At 44.6% G+C, this 19,750-nt stretch overlaps 1 long non-coding RNA gene across 1 annotated transcript in view; it reads left to right on the top strand.

Moving 5' to 3' along the window:
* The window catches only part of LOC119359393, a 9,941-nt gene extending 3,770 nt beyond the window's left edge, over positions 1–6,171 (top strand). Inside the window, exons 2-3 of the long non-coding RNA XR_005172509.1 lie at positions 5,347–5,421; positions 5,511–6,171. This is a non-coding gene — a long non-coding RNA (uncharacterized LOC119359393). The remainder of the gene's footprint in view (positions 1–5,346; positions 5,422–5,510) is intronic.
* The last annotated feature ends 13,579 nt before the right edge of the window (positions 6,172–19,750 follow it).

The raw sequence follows: 19,750 nt of genomic DNA, 5'->3' as shown, positions 1-19,750 counted from the left end.
CTTATCACCGGAAATGGAAGAGACCCATGGTAGAATGACACATTGGCGGTGCAAGCTAGGAACAAAATGCAAATGCTGGGAATGATTCTGGTAACTGGGGAAGAACCCAACAATAGAGAGTGAATTCACTGTTTGAATAGGTCATAGCATTGCCGAGGAAACTGAGAGCAAACCCAGTTAGTGCCGATGATAACACGTAGCGCTTGTGCGTGCTCTCAAGAACTTGAGCATTTCCATATTCATCAGGGTTTTACCAATATCCGTGTCAAGGATCCTGGCAACACAACTTGCTACCACGATGAATGATGATGGATGATGCAGATGCAAAGGAAGATAACACTTCTCAGATTTCATCTTAGCGAGGCCAAGGAAATAAAATCTGGATGATCGACCGAGAGACATTTAGCACTCCGCTTCTAATGTTCTCCTTGATGTGCTAGTGTAACCCATTCATAGATATGGTTTGATATCTAGAACATTAAGTAAAAGGTCGGACTTCGGGAATACAAAAATCCATAGGGGCAACTAGGGAGTAAACCCTACGAAATCCCTATGGGGAGGTGGCCAACTTCCTCAATCAAGATATTATAATAACAGGTCTTCCGGCTGGGTGTGTTGGCCACGACATCCACTTTACCGGTTTTCGAGGGACCGATATTATAGTTCTTGGGAAATGTTCCAAACCATCATATCTGCCTGAGATTCAGATCTGGTTGGTGTCAGGATATTCCAGACTCATCGGGTCTAGGAAGAAAAATGAAAGTTTGTAACACAATTCGACGAGACAACGCTGCGAGATTCTCGGGGAATGAACTACGATAGTAAGCTCCAAAACATGAGCTGGTTCTGCTACAAACATGTGAACACGCTGTCCCAGACAAACATGACCACGTGGTAGTCTTATAATAAAACACTACCGAGTTCAGGTGGGGAACCATCATTAATGACATCGAAGTCTCCACGCGTGGAAGTCCAAAGAGTTCACCTTGGACAGACTCCTTTATCTTTGAGCAACTCAATCAGTGGCTTGGTGTGCTCCAACACTGTCAGGACCCCGACTCAATGCCACATCGATCTAGCATGTAACATCTCATATCACTTTGCGGCCTCACGCACGGTATTCCACGGGTGTCGCCTTACCTTTCCCCGGAACCGTTTGCGCCTTTTGGCTCACGTATATGATGATGACGCTAGCATCCATATGATAAAGAGCCCGGGCTGACATGACTAGTCGTAAACCCAAAGTGGCACAGACTTACAGGGACAGGCATCCATGACCCAGCATCGAACGTGTCGGTCATCAGCAAGTGGGTCCGGGCTGTAGCACTGGGCTAGCAGGACTCCGGTAAACCGGGCTGTAGCAGGCTAACAGGGCTCCGGTACTCAATGCGTGACATTTCCCCAAAGGGACAGACACAGGAACGAAGAAGGACACATGCCGGCCAGCCTAAGTGTTCCGAAGCAGTAGCAAGCTACCATGGCTCGGTGGAAACACTAGGAGACATTTCCCCGTAAGAGAGGCTACTAAAGATAAACAACTAGATGGTCAGATCCCACACATACCAAGCATTTCAATAACATAAACACAATATGCTCGATATGTGCAAATACAACATGGCATCACAACATGACTCTACGACTCAAGTAATTTATTCAATAGGCTCCGAGGAGCGAGATACTACAAACATGGGTCTCATGACCCAACAATCAGAGCATACAAGTCAAAGCACAAGCGGAAGCTATCATGTCTGAGTACAGACATCTATAAATGAAAAAGGCTGAGAAGCCTGACTATCTATCAGATCCTGCCGAGGGCACAAGATCGTAGCTGAGGTATCAAACTAAACGTCGAAGACCACGCGGAAATACTAGTGAGACTGAAGTCTCTCTGCAAAAACATAAAATAGGCAAACGTGAGTACAAATGTACCCAGCAAGACTTACATCAGAACTATCTACATATGCATCATTATCAACAAAGGGATGGTGGGGTTTAACTGCAGCAAGCCAGCTCTGACTCGGTGGCTATCCTAAACTACGACTGCAAGCGACTCTTTGAGGTGGCGCACACGAGTCCACATATTCACCATATCAATACACCACTATGGATCCGCTCCCGTCTCCCTACGAGAACGCCATCCATAGTACTCACGCTTATCTTGCGTATTTTAGAGTATCCACTTTCACTTGTCTATGAACTGATATAGGCAACCCAGAAGTCCTTTTCCGCGGACACGGCTATTCGAATAGATGATATTAACCCTGCAAGGGTGTACTTCTTCATACATGTTTCCACCACTTAGCGTCTGCACACGACATGTGCTCGACAGACTTCAAGCGAAAGCCGATGTGGGTGTAGACCACGACCTACCTAAACACTCAAGTCTCTAGTCCAGGTTTATCGCCTATTCGGGTTCCATCCATGAGGAGATCCGGCCGGAGTTTCGCTCACAGCCCCAAACGATGTGAACAGGGTTCCCGAGATACCAAACGGGCATCCGGTACACCGTGCCACGTACCTACCGCATCACAGCCCACCCCTACGGTCAGCGTTGTCCACGGCCTCCAGTAAGCTACAAACACCAGAAACTACTTGCAACTCCTGGACAGAGGACTAGGGTGAATAAGAAGTCGAGCGGGGTCATATTTCAGGGCCCAATGCATGGTAGTAGCTGAATCATGGATCACAAACACAGAACTCAGTTCCTAAGGACGGCTTCAATGAGACAACCCACCATGTACTCCTACATGGCCTCTCAAAGCTACCTTTACCAAATCGTGTTCACCACTTAGCTCACACACAGTAGGACATGTTCACACACCTCTGATTCATCCCCGATGAACCAGACCTGACTCAACTCTAAGCAATAGCAGGCATGACAAACAAACATGAATGAGTAGGCACATCAGGGCTCAAACAACTCCTACTCATGCTAGTGGGTTTCATCTATTTACTGTGGCAATGACAGGTCATGCAAAGGACAAAGGGGTTCAGCTACCGCAGCAAGTAACAGATGAATCGGTGTTGTCCTAATGCAGTAAAAGAGAGCAGGAGCGAGAGAGTAGGATTGTATCGGAATGAACAAGGGGGTTTTGCTTGCCTGGCACTTCTGAAGATAACATTGAGTCTTCATCAGTGTCAACGATCACATCATCGGTATCACGTCTATCGAGAGGGGACAAATACCGGCAACACAAAAGGGAACACAATCAATGCAATGCACAATATGATGCATGATCATGACATGGCAAAATGAATGTGTTTTGAGCTAATGCAACTAGCAACAGATTAAATGAAGTTGGTTTGAATACAAGATTCAAATTTAAACTCCATATGTGATTATTCAAATGCCATTTAATTTATTTGTGCTAAACAGCAGCTATAAGTTGTTCTATCATGCATGAAAATAGTACAGATGGATAGATTGGATTTTTCTGATAATTTTTCATATATAATTTATTTAATTTGGAGCTACGGTTGAATTTCTATGATTTTTAGAAGTTTTAGCTATTTTCTGGATTTTATGATTTATTTTAAATCCAGAAAATCATTTAATGCGTCAGCATGACATCACCTTGACGTCATCAGGTCAACAGGGCAGGTTCAGGTCAAACCTGACCAGTGGGGTCCACTGGTCAGTGACTGGGGCTGATTAGTGTCGCTGACATGTGGGCCCAGTCAACAGCCACGTCAGCTTAGTCAAAGCTGACGCGTGGGGCCACTAGGATTAGTTAAAAACTAAACAGAAACTAATCTAGGATTAATTAGCAGGTGGGGCCCTGCTGTCAGTGTCACAGGGTTAATTAGCAGGGTCAAATCCCGGGTCAGTGGGGTCAAACCCACCGGCGACATGACGCCGGCGAGGCCCGAGACGGCGGCGCGAGCCGGAAATGCGCTACAGGGCACGGGCGAGGCTGTGCTTGGGCTCGTTGGAGAGCCCTTGCTGGTGCGCATCGAATGGTGGTGGTGGCCGTGCCTGTGGTGGCCGGTACCGACGACGGCGAGCTCGTGAGCGGCGGCCGGAGTTCGGCCAACGGCGGGTTAGGCGATGCAGGGCGCTAGGGGAGGCGTTGGTGCGTGCTACGTGCTCCTGGTGAGGTGTGGAGCACGATGGTGTGCCCGGCTTCGAGCCACAGTGGCTCTGGCCATGACGGCGACGAGGCACGGCGGCGGCGAGCTTCGGCCGTGGTGGAAGATGGAGCTAGGGGACGAAATCAGGTGCGGGGAGTGAGGGGAAGAGAAGAGGAGCTCACGGGGAGTCGGACGAGACGCTGAGTGGGCTCGGGGACGTCCTGTCGGCGGCGAATCAAACGGCGGCGATTGCCGGCCGTGGCGATGAAGATGGCGGTGATGGCGTGGCTACAGGGCACCCGGCGTCGCATGCGTCGTGGTGGAGCTTCATGGGGTCGGGACGGAGCTCAGGGGTGTGGAGAGGGAGCGAGGGGGTGGCTGTGGCCGCGAGGGAGCTCGTCGGTGACGGCGGCTCCGTTCGGTCCAGGCGGGAGAGAGGGAGCAGAGGAGGGAGGGTCGAGGGGGGAGAGTGAGCGAAACGGTCAGCGGGATCGGGACGGCCTGCGGGAGTCGTCCACGCGGCCAGGGGCTCGTCGGCAAGCAGGAGGTGGCCGCGCGGCCGTGCGCGTGCGAGCACGCAGCTGCTTCGGGGCGAGGGGAGGAAGACGACGGAGGGCTGCAGTGGTGGGCTGGGCCGGCTTCTGCTGGGCCACCAGGTGGGTGGGCCTCAGGTAAGCGTCGGGTAAGTGGCCCAGGTGGCCTTCTCTCCCTTTCTATTTATTTCTGTTCTGTTTTCTATTTTGTTCTGTTTTGTTTTGGTTTAGTAAAATACTAACCATTTTATAAAATCCTGAAAATGGTTATGTGGCTAGAACTAAAATATACCAAACCACATAAAATGTTCCAGAATTATTGGACATATATTAATTATATATAATATATATATCCAATGCAAATAGTTATTGAATTAACTCAAAGGCCCAAAATAAATGTTTCAGTCACTCCAAAAATATTGGTTTGCACTTTACCTCATGCCAATATTTTTCAAGCTGAAAAGGAACATTTTCTTGGACTTCTTTGAGAAGATTTTAATGTTGATCATTTTTAGAAGGTTTCTGAGGCTTTGAAAACTCCCCAATTCAAATTTCATTTGAATTAAAACATGATGCTCACATGAGGTCTAGCCTAGTGCATAACAGGACCAGGGATGTGACATTCATCTTGTATAATTGTTCCCATGTTCAATACCAATGTCTGCTATTTTCTACGGTGTACACATTTTGCTCTCGGTTCTAAGCTATCCAAGGCAATGGACTTTTTCCGACCATGTTTCAGAAAGAAGGTACATATAATTGCAAATCTTACTACACAGTGCAAACGAGTGTATTGGAGCAAGGTCTTAGATATGGAGTAAGCAGATTCCTGAAATAATGAGTTTTTTGAACCATGAAAATTTACGAACACAAATCGGTCTTTTTCCTCTTTTCCTTTCCCCGCAGCAGGCGGTGGTAGAGATTGGCATTTGCCGGTGGCGACAACGAGGAGGAGGCAACTTCAATGATGACGTATGGTGGCTGCGGCGGCGGTGTGTGTGAGCGGAATGAGGCCACGACGACAGATCCAACATGATAAGTTCCTTCTCAGCCCCTCCCTTGTTTGCTAGCACCACCGCACCCTTCTCCGCTTGTAGGTTCCCCTTGCTTCTATAGGTCAACTGGTTTTCTCTGATCCTGTTGATTGATTTGGTTAGCTTTAGCTAGCTCTGTTCATGCCATTAATACTGAGTGAGACTCTTACCAGTGGTGATATGTTTATTTGATTTAGCAGGGCCTGGTGATGATGGCCTTCTTCAAGAAGCGTGAACCTCTGATGTTGATGGTCAAGAAGGCAACGACCACATGACAACAATGCAAACAAGTGAACCAGAGGCTCCTATTGCGGACGCTACAAGAATGTTTTTTAGTAAATCCGAAACAGCCATTTACGCATTATTAGCTATTCATATTTTCTATTATCTATTATATTTTTAGTTGTGTGAGTGCTCATTGGCTGCTTGCCCACTATATACTGTAGGAGGGTGATAATGCAAGTACATCCTTGTGATAGCTAATTAGGCATAAACCCATGTCCATGCAATACAAATTGCTTGCTTTGGTAAGACCCTGGTACTATTTACAGGTACAAAATTAAGCTTGACTTTGTTTCTGTTCTTCCCAGTGCTATCATTTATCAACTGTTTAAATCATTCAAAAGAAGGCAAAAATCATTGGCCTAGAAGGAATCAGAATTAATAGAATATACATGGTTCATGAATCATGATAAGAGGGAATTATTGATCAGACATGGCTCCTGTTACTGTTAGTTTTGAGCAACAACTGAAAAAAAAGGGATAGCTAAATGCAAATGCCAGTTCTGTCTAATTCCTTGTATTAGCACGACGTTCCTTCTGTAATGAAAGAATTTATTTAATACTATATAAGTAAACTTTTATTCTAAATCATGTAATGTATCACATTGCTCTCAGTGCCAGCTTTTGGAGAGGAGACGGGCGTGGGTGATCATAATGATTTTTGAGACATGGTAAATCCCAATCTATCTCTTGCCTTTGTCGTTCCTGATCTGGCAATCTCTTTAATTAAATCCCAACCCAATACTACTTGATTCGGTGGTTATTTGCTATTTATAATTAAATTCTGTCAACGTGGTCTCTCTCTTCTACATGGATTCCATTTCCCTTTTTTTAATGAATGAAAAGAAAAAGGGAGTAGCGTAAAGAAAAGCTCCTGGACCAGAATTTTGTACTTTTTTCCTTCTTATGAAGTACATTGGAATGTCATTATTTGTTTTGTCAGTTGTGCTAGTGGAGACTTGAAAATATATGAATATATTTCTCCTCTCTTTCTTTAAGGTTGTCTGTTGCAGAATATGTGATAATGGAGGTTTGCATTCATGGAGCTATCTTATTTATTAGTGTACTTTAGACTGTTGTCAGTTTGTTGAATGGTGATAGCATTTTCAGTTACACAAGGAGCACTTCAGCCATGCAGATGTAGGACTGAGATGCTACTATTTTTCTGCCAGAACAATGCCATGTAACTAAGATACATTTTTTTGTCACTTTACTGAAAAATATATAACTGGTGTCGCTGATGTATTGTATAGTAGTGTTTTTGTCCCCTGTCTTCTCTTTAATACCAATGACATTTTTCAATCTGTCAGCTATATTTTGCATGCATCAAGTTTCAGTTGTTATTGATTAACTACTATATTCTCTGTTGCAAAATTTCTAGCACTTCCACAAACATTTATAGTCATGATCTGTTGGAGGAACTAGGATAGTCATTTCAGACCTTTTTAGCATTCTCTGTTGGTCCACAATATTCCACAATACACAAGCTATTATTATGGTACACTTCCAATGCCTCTCCTACTGTAGTTACTTCGTAGAATATCATTGCACAGCCAAATTTAGGTGCTTCTAGAGAAAGAGTACTCTGGCTTGATGCTTACATTCTCACTTATGTAAAGTTTTTCTATAGTGAGAATGTAAGCATGAAGCCAGAGTAACTATAGTTTTATTTGAATTCGGAACTATGTATTTCGTCACAAATCTGCCAGGAAATTGTCTCCCGTAACACCTATTTAATATTGCTTCTTGGTAAATTTAATCCTAAGGATAAATGAAGATAAATTCATATGGATAAATGGGCGAGACAACATGCGACATGAAGGTTTGTGTTGGGGTCCATGTGCAATACAAACAAATAAGTCCAAGAACAAGGCCAATGGAGACGTGATGGAACTTATAGTCTGCACTCTCTCATTTTGAAATAAACAAGAACTCTATGTTTTACATAAATTTCTAACCCTATCATACTACATTCAAAATGGACGGGTGCGGCACCGCGCACCGTCAATGATCTAGTTATTATTACATCTAGTCCTTCATCCAGCGCAGCAAGATGGATCCATATCCATAATAGGCATTCTCATGAACTGCGGTTTCTTTCAAAAAATTAGTCTGAGAATTGGACAAATATGCTTCTGTGTACAACAGAAAGAGTGAGCGCAGGGGGCATCGAGTTACCACGACCTCCAAAACAGGTATAACAATCGAAAGAAGCAGACAAATCCTGCTCACACACATACATGAAATATAAGCAGCACGAGAAAGAACAACACACAACGCCCGACCATATCCGGAACATTTAAACGATCAGCACGACATACAGATATTTAAAAGATCGCCAAGGCAGACAGCATGACACAGAAGATACTGAAAGTAAAATACGCGCAAATGTAGTAGAAAGGAAAGAAGAAAACCTTGACAAGTCGAACGACGCAGCGACAGAAGAGATCATACAACCTGCGAAATACACACAAAAAACAGTCAGAGCACAACGACACACAGGCATGCAATGAACACTTGCCGGTCACAGAAGGAACATAACGGCCTATTTACCCGAGGCAGCAAGCAGAAGCACGTTGGGTAAGAGCAGGACGGACGAGAAGAAGAAGCGCCAGCGACAGGAGAAGTAGGCTGAACAGTAGAACATGCGTTAGCACACATGCATTTCATCAAACATTCTATAGGCAAGCACAAGAGGAGTGGACTAACCTCAATGAGAAGGAGAGACGGACCCAAGGCTCGACGCAAGCGACAACAGGAAACCGTACCAAACTGCGCATGAACGACAAAAAGGCGAACATGCAAAATTAGCACGACGAATCCAAAGCAGCGGCGAAGAACATGCGAACCAGAGAAGGACAAATCTCAACCAGCGGCAACCATCGAGCAGAGGAGGCCCATGGGAACAGAGCATGGGGCTACCGCATCTCAGCCACCATGCAGCACGGCGAGGCAAAATATCCCAATCCATCTCTCCTTTCCTGTCATAGTTTCATTCATCTTCTAGATGACTAACACAATTAGCACATCAACCAAGAAAATAAGAGGAATGATGAACATCACATGGAAAAAACAAGAACGATGAACATCACCTCAACAGGAGACGAGGTAGATCGATTGGGCTATTTGTCCTCGGCCGCCAGCGGCGTGGTCGGAGGGCGGTTCTTCTCCTCTTCCATCTCGTTCTCTTCCCGGCCGGCGGCGGCGGCGGCGGCCCAGAGATCTTTGTCGACCACGCGCAGGGCGTGGCACAACTCGTCCTGGCGGGAGGCGGCGGCGCCGAGGCCGCCGTCGGCCGCCTAGACGAGGCCCTCGGCTCGGTCGCAGGACTCACTGAAGGTGTGGAGGCAGCGGTTGAGGTCCGTGAGTGCCACCATGCACCCAGGCTTACGGACGGCAGTGGTCGCGGCGTCGACCAGTGCGTCATAGGCGCCAGTCCATCTCTCTCTCCAACTGCAGATGGAGGTGAGGCACACACGATGCATCGGTCAGCCAGGCCCCACAAGCACATGCATCGGGCAGCTGCAGTCCATCTTCTCTCTCTCTCTCCAAAGTCCAAATGCAGGCGAGAGGCAACACCGCGCACGGGAAAGGCGTACACGCGCACTAAAAAGGAGTAGCAGCCGACGAGCGGGACCAGATCAGTGGCGGCCCACCCGTCATCATGCTAGTACAAACGCGTGCGCATAATCCGGGTGCACATGCGTCAATCCATGCCTCTGAAGTTGACGCAGGACACAGTAACTCCCCATGACGCACGATGCGGGAAGCGCTTTAGGAGCGCCGCGCGTGGAGCCGCTGACCGAGGTAAACAGGAAATACGTGTACACGAGAAAAACACACCACGAAGCTGACGCACAGGACCATGCGGTAGGTAGGCCCACCTGCAGCCGCAGCACCAGCCAGCGAGCGGAAACGCGGGGAGCAGCGCATAACCCGTGCCCGCACAACACCCACGACGCGGGTCTCACGTGCACGCGGCGCGACAGGACAGGCTGCCCCGCGCACCCGACAAACTGGAACCCAGCCAATTCGATCCAGCCCGAGCCCACAGGTCACACACTGTCCAGATCTCACCACGGGGTTAAAACAGCAGAAGTCAATTCCCAGCGAAGATCCGACGGGCAGGAGGCAAAAAAAGACTTCGTTGACCAGGATCGAATGGCCATCAAAGAAAGCGATCGGGGGAGCTTTCTGGGAGTGAGATGTTTTGTTTTAAATTCGCAATATTTAGATTGCTTAATCATATTCTTGCATGTTCTTCAGTTGCTTGCAGCAATAGACCTTCCTGGTCAGGCTGACCGTGCTTCTGGCATCGTCATTAACCTCAGGAGATTGGTTTAGCGATTGCTAAGGCGCAATGTCGTGCACGTTTGTAGTCGGATCGTCAAAGTCGTCTCCACCAAATCGATAGTTATATCTCATCGAAAGATCGGACACCCCCGCCTCTATCAAGTGGTATCAGATTTCCAGGTTGCTCGGTGAGATTTTACAGTTTTTCGTAGTTTAGATCGAGTCTGTTCTTCATACCTATAGTCCACGAAAAAGCCACAAAAAATTTGGGTTAGTTCATCATATCCGAACCAATTTTAGCCTTTGCATAATCTTTTTAGGGTTTTTCTTTGTTGAATTTGCAGTTGCATCGTCGTGTCTAGTTGCTGGTCTTAGCATCTACTCCTTTAGAGTTTCGAGTTCTGTCATAGTTTCTCGCGCCGCCACCGCACCATCTTCATCGATGTTGCCATATTCCACCACGGTGCCATATACCACCACCGCCGCCATATCCCACCAACGCTGGCATATACCACCACCGCTGCCATATCCCACCAACTCTGCCATATACCACCGATCTATATCTATATACCACCATCACTATCATATACCACCACCGCTGCCATATCCTACCACCATATATCCACCACCAATCCGAGTTCTTTTCGTATTAGGTTTGTTTTCGAGATCCATCTAATTTTCGATTCGTGTTTCCTTGCCTGAGTAGGTTTCGAAAAAGAAAGTCTGGAGACCCCCGGGCAGTTTTTAGGCCAAAATTTCGGCGACCGAAAATATTTTTCCCTATCCTATTTTTAGGTCCCAGGGAGTGTTTTGATACAGTCGCCATCATAGTGATTTTTCGTCGCACTTTTTCGTCGTCGCTGGACTCATACCCACCATCCTCAATAGCAATCATCACACGCTGAGATTTGCATTCTCGCGCATAATGACTTCGTCCCTTACAACGACGACAAAAAATATCACTTGTGTGCCTTGTTGATGCCATGGAAGAAGAAGAGCTCTGTGTAGGCCCGGTAGGTGCGCTCTTGGCAGATAGTGGTGGTTGTGCCTGCTTTCTTGTATCACGGCTGGAGGTGGCACCTGATGGCGGTGCTGGTGTAGTGGAAGTAGAAGATGCACGCGGTGTCCATGAGGAAGGTCGACCTGCAGAAAAGTTAGTGCGCACCATTGCTTGTCGATCCTGCACTTCACGTTCAGCTTTACAAGCAAGATGAAATAAACGAGTGATATTAGTATACTCCTTGTACTCTAGAATGGTCTGAATCTCTCTATTTAATCCACCCATAAAACATGCAAGTATAGCTTGATTCTCCTCAACAATACCACATCTAATCATGCCAGTTTGTAGTTCCTGATAATATTCTTCTATAGAATTTTTTCCTTGTCTTAAACGCTGCAATTTTTGAAGCAATTCACGTTGATAATATGGTGGAACCCAACGAGTACGCATAGCAGTTTTCAAAGCAGCCCAAGTAGTTGGAATAGGATATAATCTACAATGTTCAGACCACCATACACATGCAAAACTAGTGAAAGCACAAACAGCAGCAGCAACCCGTCTCTCCTCGGGATATTGTAAACATGTAAAATGTTGTTCAGTTTCTAAATCCCAACTAAGATATATATCAGGAACATATCTACCCTCAAATGGTGGAATATTCAATTTCAGTTTAGGAATATGGTCATTATCTCGTACCTGAGGTGGTGGTGCAGGCCTACCATTGCGAATATACACCTGAGGTCGACCAGCTGGTGGTGGTGCTGGTGGCTGCACGTAGTTCTGATTTTGATCAACCTCATCCTCGTAATAGTCCTCCACCTTTACAGTAGCAGCAGGAGCTACAGAAGCACCAATAGCAATAGCAGCGGCACCAGAATTTTGTCATGTCTCAATAGGAACACGCTGTGCTCACCCTACTGTATCGCGGCATAGAGCTGGTTGTGGGAGACGTTTGAGTAATTCATCAAACTTGGCGTCCAACTTGGTGTCAATTGTTCTCAATGTCATCCATCTTCTCCATTGGTTCAACAACAGCGGCAAGGTTAAGATAACACATACTGTTCGTGTGTATTTTAGTATCTCTACATATGATGATTATGTTGATTATGATGTGGTACCTATGCAAGCATGTTCCTTATTACTTGGTCGACCATGGCAATTTGATAAAAAATTTGTACACCATGGTAGAAACAATCAGTATACTCTTGTTCATAAGGATAAAAATATTACTTTGCTTCCTATGACTCCTGATTCCATTTTGAAAGATGATATTAATAGAGCTAGTGAAGCAAAACAAGAGAAAAATAAGAGTGAAAATTAGATTGTGGCAAAAGAATTTGAGAAACAAATGAAGCCTAATAATAAACCATCTAGTATTGCTTCTGAAATTAAATTGAAAAGTGCATGTTTGTTTGCTACCAAATCTGATATTGATGAGCTAGATTTCAGCAAATCTGTTTGCTATGCTTTTGTGTGCAAAGAGGCATTGTTTTCATTCGAGGACGTGCCTTCCTCTTTGCCTCCTGCTGTCACTAACATTTTGCAGGAGTTCGTTGACGTCTTTCCACAAGACATGTCATCGAGATTACCTCCCATTCGAGGGATTGAGCATCAGATTGACTTAATTCCCGGTGCATCATTACCCAACTGTGCACCATACCGTACCAATCTAGAGGAGACGAAGGAGATTATGCGTCAAGTACATGAGCTGCTCGACAAAGGTTATATATGTGAATCCCTTAGTCCTTGTGTTGTTCCTATCATCTTAGTGCCGAAAAAGGATGGTACTTTGCGTATGTGAGTAGATTGTAGAGGCATTAATAATATTACTATTCGTTATTGTCATCCTATTCCTAGGCTAGATGATATGCTTGATGAATTGAGTGGCTCTACAATATTCTCCAAAGTTGATTTGCGTAGTGGATACCATCAAATTTGTATGAAATTGGGAGATGAATGGAAAATAACATTTAAAACTAAGTTTGGATTATATGAGTGGTTAGTCATGCCTTTTGGGTTAACTAATGCACCTAGTACTTTCATGAGATTAATGAATGAAGTTTCACGTGCTTCCATTGGATGATTTGTGGTAGTTTACTTTGATGACATATTGATTTATAGCAGATCTTTGGAGGAACATTTGGAACATCTACGTGATGCATGTTTGTTTGGTAACCTTGGGAAGTGCACCTTTTGCATCGACCGAGTGTATTTTCTTGGCTATGTTGTTACTCCACAGGGAATTGAAGTTGATAAAGCCAAGATTGAAGCTATTGAGAGTTGGCTGCCGCCCAAAACGGTCACACAAGTGAGGAGTTTTCTTGGCCTCGCTGGATTCTATAGGCGTTTTGTGAGAGATTTCAGCACCATTGCTGCACCTCTCAATGAGCTTACAAAGAAGGATGTTCCTTTTGTTTGGGGTACTGCATAGGAAGAAGCCTTCATGGTATTGAAAGATAAGTTGACACATGCTCCTTTACTCCAACTTCCTGATTTTAATAAGACTTTTGAACTTGAATGCGATGCTAGTGGAATTGGATTAGGAGGTGTGTTATTACAAGATGGCAAACCTATTGCATACTTTTCTGAAAAATTGAGTGGGCCTAGTCTGAATTATTCTACTTATGATAAAGAGTTATATGCTCTTGTTTGGACTTTAGAAACATGGAAACATTATTTATGGCCCAAAGAATTTGCTATACATTCTGATCACGAATCTTTGAAACATATTAAAAGTCAAGCTAAACTGAATCGTAGACATGCTAAATGGGTTGAATTCATTGAGACTTTCCCTTATGTCATTAAACACAACAAGGGTAAAGAAAATGTTATTGCTGATGCATTGTCTCGTTGCTATACTATGCTTTCACAACTTGACTTCAAAATATTTGGTTTGGAGACCATCAAAGATCAATATGTGCATGATGCTGATTTTAAAGATGTATTGTAGAATTGTAAAGAAGGACGAACATGGAACAAGTTCGTCATTAATGATGGATTTGTGTTCCGTGCTAACAAGCTATGCATTCCCGCTAGCTCCGTTCGTCTTTTGTTGTTGTAGGAGGCGCATGGAGGAGGATTAATGGGACACTTTGACGTGAAGAAGATGGAGGACATACTTACTACACATTTCTTTTGGACAAAGATGAGACGGGATGTTGAGCGCTTTGTTGCTCGTTGCACTACATGTCAAAAAGCTAAGTCACGACTCAATCCTCATGGTTTATATATGCCTTTTCCTGTACCTAGTGTTCCTTGGGAGGATATATCTATGGACTTTGTTTTAGGTTTACCTCAAACAAAGAAGGGGAGGGATAGCATATTTGTTGTCGTGGATAGATTCTCAAAAATGGCACACTTTATACCATGTCATAAAAGTGATGTTGTTGTTAATGTTGCTGATTTGTTCTTTCGTGAAATTATTCGCTTGCATGGTGTACCAAATACTATTGTTTCAGATCATGATACTAAATTTCTTAGCCACTTTTGGAGATGTTTATGGGCTAAGTTGGGGACTAAACTGCTTTTTAGTACGACGTGTCACCCCCAAACTGATGGACGAACTGAAGTAGTCAATAGAACGTTGTCTACTATGCTTAGGGCTGTTTTGAAGAATAATAAGAAAATGTGGGAAGAATGCTTACCTCATATTGAATTTGCTTATAATCGTTCATTGCATTCTACTACTAAGATGTGCCCTTTTGAAAGTTGTATGGTTTCCTACCTCGTGCACCTATTGATTTGTTACCTCTTCCATCTTCGGAGAAGGTTAATTTTGATGCTAAACAACGTGCTAAATTGATTTAAAAAATGCATGAGTTAACTAAGGAAAACATTGAGCGTGTGAATGCTAAATATAAACTTGTTGGAGATAAGGGTAGAAAACATGTTGTGTTTGCACCTGCAGATCTTGTTTGGTTACATTTGCGTAAGGATAGATTTCCTAATTTGCGCAAATCAAAGCTAATGCCACGTGTTGATGGTCCTTTTAAGGTGTTAGAGAAAATAAATGATAATGCATATAAACTTGAGCTGCCTGCAGATTTTGGGGTTAGTCCCACTTTTAACATTGCAGATTTGAAGCCTTATTTGGGTGAGGAAGATGAGCTTCCGTCGAGGACGACTTCATTTCAAGAAGGGGAGGATGATGAGGACATCAATACCATTGTTACACCCACAACCCCTACTGCTATACATACTGGACCAATTACTAGAGCTCGCACACGCCAATTAAATTATTAGGTACTTTCGTTTCTTGGTAATGATTCTAATGTTCATGAGAATATGATGCTGCCTAAATTGGATACATTTGTTTTGCTTACAAATGAAGGGCCTAGCTTGGAGAAGGATGAAGAACAAGCATGGAGATGATGGCATGCCCAAGGGGAACAAACAGAGTTACAAGTGATGATTTCAAGATGTTGAAGCCACCATAATGCGTGCATGAAGCCTCGGACGAAATATACAAGATGCTACTTCATAACTTTCGTCCAGAGGCTATTCTAGGTGCTGCGTCACCTTATTATTGGGCCAGGCCCATGTAATTTCGAAATACTTGAGTATTGGCTGTTTTTAGAGTCCATATGTGTGGGGAAACAAGAGATAGGGTTGATTTCAGACCCCTTCCCCAAGGGCCACGAAATTCCCCCCTCTTCCTCCATATATACAGCCCTTAGGGCGTCGTTTAGACTTTGGGTTTTATTTAGTTAAAAGTTAGCCATCGCTGCAACTTCGTGTACTTCGTTTGTGTCCAACGACCAAACCAAGACCGCTTATGAAACCCCACTTTTATCAATACTTCATCCATATTTGCAATATTTAGATTGCTTAATCATATTCTTGCATGTTCTTCGGTTGCTTGCAGGAATAGACCTTCATGGTCAGGCTGACCGTGCTTCCGGCATCGTCAGTAACCTCAGGAGATTGGTTTAGCGATTGCTAAGGCGCAACGTCGTGCACGTTTGTAGTCGGATCGTCAAAGTCGTCTCCACCAAATCGATAGTTATATCTCATCGAAAGATTGGACACCCCCGCCTCTATCACCGCACCCCTCTCCATCGTGGGACGTGGCCTCGTCCGCGCCTCCTGCCCAACCTCCCGCACCGCTGGCCTGCCCGGCCTCCTCTTCCTCAACCGGGCCTTAGCCCATGGGTGAGAAGCCCCCTCCAGTTCCCCCCTCCTGTACACTATCGGGCCAGCCAGTTTCGGCCCGCTTCTGTCTTTTTCCAGATCTGCGATTTTAGGATTATCCCAGGTATTACAGTTTTGCAGAAAAACCCCTGGAGTTCATGCATTTAATAACTCACAAGTGGTGCATCATATGTAAATAACTTATATATGTAAAATGCTTAGGATTTCATCTAGTTTCACATTATGCCACTTTCATCCATGTTTACAATGTTTAAACTTGTTGTTTGTTTAACTTTGCTTAAATACCATGTTAAAATGATTCATTTCATAACTAAATAACCGTAGCTCCAATTTTAATAAACTTTATATGTAAATGGGGTGGGAAAATGCCTAGTTTAACTTGGTGCACTTACTTTGCATGTTTAACAACTCTAAAACTATGTAATAGGCAGAACAGTACCAAATTCGAAATATGGACATGAGGTTTTTCCGGAATTGTTGTTTGTTTTTTCCGGCCTCATTTAAACTTGCCTAAATAGTTAGTTTATTTATGTTTCACCTCTTGCCATGTTTAACAAATTTTAATATTGTTGTGTACCTAAATGAGAGTGAACTAAATACTTGCATGTGGTGTTTTGTCAATATGCAACTCGTTGCATATTGAGCTCCACTTAACTTGTAGTATTGTTTGTTGCACTTTGCCATGCTTTTAAACCGGTCATGCATCATACTTGTTTGCGCATCATGCCATGTTTATTCTTGTGTGTTTACCATGTTGTTTGCTTCTTTCTGGTTTGCTTCTCTCGTTAGCTTCGGTTTCATTTCAGAGTTGTGAGGATTCGTTCGACTATGTCCGTTTGTCTTCTTCATGGACTCGTCTTCTTCCTTGCAGGATCTCAGGCAAGATGACCATTACCCTCGATATCACTTCTATCTTTGCTTGCTAGTTGCTTCGTTCTATCGCTATGCTGCGCTACCTATCACTTGCTTACCATGCCTCCCATATTGCCATGTCAAGCATCTAACCCACCTTTCCTAGCAAACCGTTGTTTGGCTAAGTTACCGCTTTGCTCAGCCCCTCTTAGAGCGTTGTTAATTGCACGTGAAGTTGAAGATTACTCCATGTTGGAACATGTTTATGTTGGGATATCACAATATCTCTTATTTTAATTAATGCATCTATATACTTGGTAAAGGGTGGAAGGCTCGGCCTTATGCCTGGAGTTTTGTTCCACTCTTGCCGCCTTAGTTTCCGTCATATCGGTGTTATGTTCCTTGATTTTGCGTTCCTTATGAGGTCAGGTTTATGGGAACCCCTTGACAGTTCGCTTTGAATAAAACTCCTCCAGCAAGGCCCAACCTTGCTTTTACATTTGCCTAACAACCTACTAACTTCCCCTTGGGTTTTCGCGAGCCCGAGGGTCATCTTTATTTTAACCCCCCCGGGCCAGTGCTTCTCTAAGTGTTGGTCCGAACCGAGTAGACTGCGGGGCCACCTCGGGGAAACTTGAGAGTTGGTTCTACTCGTAGGATGTCTCATCCGGTGTGCCCTGAGAACGAGATATGTGCAGCTCCTATCGGGATTTGTCGGCACTGTCCGGCAGTCTTGCTGGTCTTGTTTTACCATTGTCGAAATGTCTTGTACCGGGATTCCGAGACTGATCGGGTCTTCCCGGGAGAAGGAATATCCTTCGCTGATTGTGAGAGCTTGCGATGGGCTACGTTGGGACACTCCTACAGGGTATAAACTTTCGAAAGCCGTGCCCACGGTTATGTGGCAGATGGGAATTTGTTAATGTCCGATTGTAGAGAACTTGACACTTGACTTAATTAAAATGCATCAACCGTGTGTGTAGCCGTGATGGTCTCTTGTCGGCGGAGTCCGGGAAGTGAACACGATTTGGGTTATGTATGAACGTAAGTAGTTTCAGGATCACTTCTTGATCAGTTCTAGCTTCTCGACCGTTGCGTTTCTTCTCTTCTCGCTCTTATTTGCGTATGTTAGCCACCATATTTGCTTAGTGCTTGCTGCAGCTCCACCTCATTACCCCATCCTACCCATAAGCTTAAATAGTCTTGATCTCCCGGGTTTTGAGATTGCTGAGTCCTCGTGACTCACCAGATACTATCACAACAGTTGCAGGTGTCGATGATACTAGTGCAAGTGATGCAACCGAGCTCATATGGGAGCTCAATGAAGATCTTGGTCGTTGCTATGTTTCGTTTCCTGATGATCAGTAGTGGTGCCCAGTTGGGACGATCGGGTATCTAGCATTTGGGGTTGTCTTCCTTTTTATTTGGATTTGTCCGTGGTCGGACTATGTGTGTACTCTGATTGATGTATGACTTAATTATGTATTGTGTGAAGTGGCGATTGTAAGCCAACTCTTTATCCTATTCTTGTTCAGTACATGGGATTGTGTGAAGATGACCCTTCTTGCGACTAAACCACCATGCGGTTATGCCTCTAAGTCGTGCCTCGACACGTGGGAGATATAGCCGCATCATGGGCATTACAGATTGTCTCATAGAACTTCTGATGTTCCTTAGTGTGAAATTTGTAGTCCATAATAGTTCTTCTCCTCACAGCATAGGGGTCTGACTGTCTCCATAATCTGAGACCTGCATCCTTTCTTTCCTTCATGTTTTCAGCCACTGGATGATTGTCATCATGATCAGGAATATTTGGCTTCAATTTTCTGAGCACTTGGGCTTCTTCTTCTTCCACTTCAGGCACTGGGACCTTATTCTTTTCAGCAGCTGGTATATTTCTACTGCTTCTCTTTGGTGCAGACTTAGAAGCTTGAGCAGTGGCCTTGGGGCAGTCTTGGGATTTGATGGAGCGGCCCCAGACTTGATGGCATCCCCCATCAACTTCTGAGTCTTCAGTTTTGGTGCAGCATCTTCTTCATCATCCTCAGCTGGGTCTCTCATCATAGAGGATCTGCCAATTACTCTGCCCATGGTCTTCTTGACCCTTTCCTTTCTCTTCTTGCCCTCACCAGCCTCCTTTGGTTCAAGAGTGAACTCAATGGTTTCCTGTGTTGAGGCTCTGGCTTTGGACATGGGCACTCTCGTGGCAGGAGCTTTCTTGTGCAAACCAGGTTTGATTGCAGCAGCATCATACTCCTTTTTCAGCACTTTCTTGGTGGTGACTTCCTCAACAACAACATAGTCCTCGTCTTCAGAATTTGAGTTTCTCTTCTTCGTTGTCCTAGTTGCAGCTTTGGGCAAGTTGCTTGGGGTGCTTCTGTACCCTCATCATAGCTGCCAGAGGGACTAGTGCCCTCACTCAAGTTGACATGTTCCTCAGACTTGTTTTGACTGCCACTTTGATCTGACATGGCTGACACTGCAAACTGAAAGCTGACCCTGTGAATAGATATAGTTGAGATATAGTGGATGAG

Source organism: Triticum dicoccoides, chromosome 2A (assembly GCF_002162155.2).
Source record: "Triticum dicoccoides isolate Atlit2015 ecotype Zavitan chromosome 2A, WEW_v2.0, whole genome shotgun sequence".
Classification (NCBI taxonomy): Eukaryota; Viridiplantae; Streptophyta; class Magnoliopsida; order Poales; family Poaceae; genus Triticum; species Triticum dicoccoides.
The sequence above is the reverse complement of the archived record's forward strand: the minus strand, read 5'-3'. Positions and strand labels throughout refer to the sequence as shown.